The following is a 6,000-nucleotide window of genomic DNA, read 5'->3' as shown; positions in this document are numbered from 1 at the left end:
ACCTAGGTTACTTACAGGTTTCTGATACCAAAATTAGTACTACGATGAAAATCTTCATGCTTGCTAACATACCTGTGTGAGATTTTCTTTGGGATCTATAACTGGGTGTGATTGCAGAGTCCTGTAAGACAACTGTGTCCATTTACATTCCTACTAGAAATGCAGCCTTTCCACCCTCCACTGGTGCTTGGAGATAATCTGACTTGTTAAATTTACCAACTGATCAGGATAAAGTAGCATTGCACTGTCATTTTAACTTACTCTTTTCCATGATCCATGAGATCATGAGCATGTCGTCATAAGCTTATTAGTCACTTGTATTTCTCTTTCGATGAATTACCTCTTTTGCCCATTTTTCGATAGAAGTTCCTGGTGTGTGTGTGTGTGCGGGTATTTGCATATTTCCTTGAAATCTAAGTTTCAGAATTTAAAATTGACATTTCAAGAAAAGTCTCTTGTTAGATATTAGATAAGGTATCGTTTCTTGAACTGAATATTTTAATTTAGTAAAATCCACCATACATTTGCATTGTGATTATCAACTACATTTTTATTAGCTCAGAATTATTCCTTTTAAAATGTGTTTTTAATACAGTTGGAACCCAACAGTGGTCCCAACTAATTTTTCCATATAAGGAGTCAATTCGTCAATACTGTGTCCTAGTAAACAGTCCATCTTTCCTGTACACATGGGTCTGAGTTCTTCATTGGCCTTATGTTTGTTTTTTTCATAAGTGCCACACTGTATCTTTGGATGATATTCTAATTTTTCTATAATGAGTCTCCTTCTTTGCTCTTTTTAAAAATTGGCCTAGTTTTTCAGGGATATTTTATGTTTTTATATAAATATTAGCATACACTCATTAAATGATTCAAAAATTCTGTTGGGATCAGATTTAATTTACAAACTAATTTGTTGGGGATTAACATATTTTGGTAAGTTAATTCATCTCTGGTGAGATTTTATCTGTGAGCAAGAAAAGATCTTTATTTATGCAGGTGTTGTTTTATGTCTTTTAGTAGAGTTTCGATTTTTTCCCATAGAGCTTCTCTACATATTTTCTTGAATTAATTACTAAATCATTTTTAATTTTGGTTGTTTGAGAATGATACTTTTTTTTTCTGTTTTTTAATTGAAGTAAGTCAGTTACAATGTGTCAATCTGTAGTACACCGCAGTGTTCCAGTCATGCATATACATACATATATTTGTTTTCATATTCTTTTCCATTTCTAATGTAATAGCTAGTTGGTTATTTGTAGTATAAAAAGGCATTATTGTTTTTTTATAAGTCAGTTATGCCAAATTTGTTTTTATCCAGAAGCTTTACAAACTATTTTATTAGTTCCATATTGTTTTGAGTGATTCTGTAGGGTTGATCAAATAGTCCACAAAAAATGACAGCATTTTCTTCTCTTCTAATCCTTATGCATTGCATTCCTTTTTTCTTTCTCATAAAATTAGTCAAGATACTTAGTAAAATGTTACAGAGTAATAGTACGAAGGTACATCTCTAGTATTGCTGATCTTAGAAAGTAATTCTTCCTGAATTTCCTGCAGGTGTTTGATATTACAGCTTGAAGTAAGCTATTGAAAATTCTCCTTATCTGTAGCTTCCTGTGAGTTTTAAAATCATAATTAAGTGTTAATTTCACCAACTTCTTTTTCTGATTCTAGTGAGATCATTGTTTTCCTTCAATTCATGCGGTCAGTTGATACATTTTCTGATGTGGAATAACCTTTGCATTCTTGGACTAAACTGATCACTGTGAAATATTTTGGATAGTTTTTTCGACTTTTGCATGGTCATAACTTAAATAAGTCTATTCTTCTTTTTTTCTTGTTCTTTCATTTTCCAGTTTGGAATCAAGGTTATATTAACTTCATAAAACTAAGTGGAAAACTTCTCGTCTATCTCCATATTCTGCAATAAAATATTTAAGGATAACTTGTTTCTTCCACTTTTGGAATAACTCATCAATAAAAGCCATTTGGTCTGTAACTTCTTATTAAGAACGCTCTAATCTTCACTTGAAGATTTTTGGTAGATAATGGTCTACTCAAGTGTTCTATTTTGTCCTGCACTATCTTGGTATTTTATATCTTTTCCCCAAATTTAAACATTTCTGTTCAATATTCAAAATTTATCATATAATTGTTCATAATATTCCTTTGCTATCTTGCAATCACTTTTGTACCTGTTAGGCATTTTTCTTCATTCTGGAATTTATATATAAATTGCTTCTATTTTTCTTGACTACTTACCTGATAATTGCCTATTTATGAATCTTCTCAAAGAATGAGGTTTTGCTTGGTTAAACTTTTGTTTTCTGTTTCAGTGATCGCTTACCTTCTTCTTTGCCTGGATTTGTTTCTCAACCATTCTGTCAATGATTTGCTAACTTCTTGAAGTGAATGCTTGTCTCAGTTTTTCTTTTTCCTTTGTATTCCTTCTTCCTCTATGATAAATGAACTTAAAGCTAAAAATATTTCTCTAAGCAGAATGTTGCTGTGAAATACAAGTGTAGGTATATCGTGTTTTCATTGTTGCACAATTCCATGTATTTTCCAATTTGTTTTATGAGATCATCTTTCACACAAGAATATTCAATAGTATTCATTTAAGTTTCTAGATGTATTGGATTTTCAGCTTTTCTCTTGTTATCAATCTCATTTCATTGTATTATGATCAAAGAAGATAATTTTTGAGATATTGATTCTTTGAATTTATGAAGCTTATTTTGAGGCTTAAAACAAAGCTGATTTCTAGGGGTGGGTTTGTAATGAATGTATGAAGTTATATAGTCATTCCAACTCTTGTGTTCTAGATCCACTTTTGCTTTTATAAGAACATCTATTTGATAAAAAATTTTAAGTCCTCTTAAATTTGTTTGTCTGTTATTAAAATTGTTAATCTAGTTTCCTTTTGGTTAAGATTTATCTGAAATATCTTTTATTCTGTATCATTATATCCAAACTTCCATTCTTTTGTTTCAAGTAAGTCTAAATACTACAACACTTCTGATTATCACTTAGGAAAGTGCTTTTATGTACATTGTTTGGTTTGATTCTTCAGCCTCATAAAAAAGTGAAATAACTTACCAGTTCTGCTCCCAGAATCTCAGTGCTTTCCCCTAGACCACAGCAGAGTGAGTAGAGTTAACTCCAGTATAACTAGTGATATAAGTTAACCACTCTCCTCTTTACTTCCAGTGCCCTTATTCTGATTCCCAGTTGCCCAGGGATCACGTTTGAATACAACTTCAGTGGAAATCCCACATTCACAAACTGACATTTGCAGTCGCATGAAACCACATGTCTGTCTCATTGCCACAGTGTCTTACTAGATGACTGCCCAGCTCATGGGATTTGAGGGGAGTTTTTTAATAGACAGTGATTAGTTTGCCTCCTTCTCAAAGGGTATTTAGATAATTAGTAGCAACTTCCAGTGCCTTAACTCAAGAGAATGAATAATGTGGTAACTTCCAGCCCTGTGGCAGGGCTAGGGGGAGAAATGCTTTTGAATTATAGGGTGTGGGAGTACCAAGAATTGGGCCTGACATGAGCTAAATCACCTTGTGTAGGCAGCTCTGCCTACATTACCCACACAACAGCTTAGCACTCTCTCTGAGTAGTTAACCTAAAGTTGCAGGTGTATGGAGGCTCAAGACTCAAACTTCGAAAGATGAAAAATGTCAACCATTTTACAACCATTGCAAATCATATACATTTACACATGCCTAATTTATGTACCTACAGTATTTGAAAAGCATATCACTATGCAATTTAATTTTATCCACGGAGTACTGTAAAAGCATGTTAACATGTTTTGCTTTATACTGTGTATAAAAAGAATTAAGTCAACTAATAGATCAACTAATGTCATAACTTGGAGTTTTTGCTTGTTTTTTGTCAAGGAAGCTCTGACCATGGCCTAAATGCCCCTAGGTGTTCCATACTTCAGGTTGTCTGCCATCTTTCTTCCACTCACTCATTCAGCTCCAGCCACAATGGTTCCTTGCTGCTCCTTGATCATACTAATCACATTTCTGCATTTCTGTCCTCTCAGCCAGAAGCACTCTTATCCCAGACTTCTTCCAGGACCAGGCTTGTCTTGACTACCCCATAAACATGGCATCCACACCACCCACTCCCTTTCTTCACATCCCTATTTATTTTATACCCATCATCACCACCCAGCATATAATAGACAGCATTTGTTTATATAAATTCCATGAAAGCAAAGACTGCCTGGTTTGTTAAAACACTATGCCCAGGAAGGAAGATGACTGGGGGTTCAATAATTATTTGTTAATAAATGAAACAAAAGAGAATTTAAGTACTATGCAAGTTGCAGTAGGAATCATATAACTGAATTAATGCCATATCAATGAATATGGTATGATGTTTCTGCAAATGTCTTAGAGTGTATAATGTTTTATATAAATAAAAGACAGTAGTAAAAATGTTTTGGCTTATGACAGTTTGTAAAATTCTAATTATTGCTTTCAGCAGTCAGCACTTGCAGAAGACTGAGTTTTTACTATCATCTGAATCATGCTTAGTCGAAAATATTTGGAGATAAAAACATGCTAATAGCATCAACAAATACCTAAGTACTTACACGCGTGCAAGTTTTACTTTATGCTACTTTACCTCTATACTATCAACTGAAAGATCAGTAATTGATTTTGTTTTGTGATTGGGATTTCAGGCTATCAGAGTCATTATTAGAACATATAAAACTGGGTGGCAGCTGTGGTTTTAATTCCATCACATAAATCAGTCACAAGAAGCATGATTATGATGATTTCAGAGTCTGTCTCAGCTACCGATCAACTGAATGACAGACACACGCAATACACCGTTGGTTAAAATACCAAAGAACAAATTCCTGTATTTCGAACCTTAACCTCTCCTATAAAAGACAATCACAGACACAACCAAAGTGTAATTTGAAAACAGATTTTATCACCAAGGATGAAAGAAAATAGGCACCATTTCAACTTTATGTTAGACTCTTTAAATCACCTTCAATCCAGAGCCCATGTACTATGTTCATGTTGAGTACAATTTAAAAACATTTCTTTTTGTCTCCAAATAAGCAGAACTTGTTTGCAAAATATTTAAGAATAATGCCTCATTTTTTTTCTCTGGCTAAAGAGAAATATGCTGTCATTTCTTTCATCTTAGGGAAAAACATCACTCAACTCCACTTTTCCCATCTGCAATTGCCCTAGTTCTCTGTTCCTTTTTGTAACAAATTTCCTCAAAAGACTTTCTCTGTGTGTTGTCTCCGGTTCTCCTCCCTTCTCTTAAACGTGTTCTGTTCAGCCTTTCACTCCACAGAGCCACCAAAGCTGATCCTGTCAATGTTGCCGGTGGCCTCCTCAGTGCTAAATCCAGTGGCCTATTCTCACCAGTGACGATCCCCTCCTCCTTCATTCATTTATTCTTTTAGTTTTCCTTCTATGTCACGGTTTGCTCATTTTCAATCCATCTGTTGGTCCTGACAATTCCTCCTTACCTATTCATATGGAAGTGCCCAGGAATCAATTCTTGGAACTCTGCACTTTCCTGTCTACACATACCCACTTGATCCTACCCATGACGGCTTCAAATGCTATCTCTATGCCAACAACTTCCAAAAGTATGTCTTCGTCCCAGACCTCTTAACTAATCTAACCCTTACCTAATAACCACAATCATATATCCATCTGCATACATATCCACTTAGTTGTTCAGTGGAAATCTTATATACTCTAGATAGATATAAATATAAATATAACTAAAGAAATTAGAAATTAATTTTCCCTAAAAACCAAAAATAAAGAGTTCATCCATTTATTTTCTTAGGAAGCAATCTATGAGTAATAAATATAAATACACTTTTTGTGCCTAGCCAATTCAATAATTGAATCTTTTATAGATTAATATGAAGATTTTAGAGAGAATGCCACATAGATTTTCTAAAATGTAATTTTTAAATCAGTAAATCAT

Source organism: Vicugna pacos, chromosome 12 (assembly GCF_048564905.1).
Source record: "Vicugna pacos chromosome 12, VicPac4, whole genome shotgun sequence".
Taxonomy (NCBI): Eukaryota; Metazoa; Chordata; class Mammalia; order Artiodactyla; family Camelidae; genus Vicugna; species Vicugna pacos.
The sequence above is the reverse complement of the archived record's forward strand: the minus strand, read 5'-3'. Positions refer to the sequence as shown.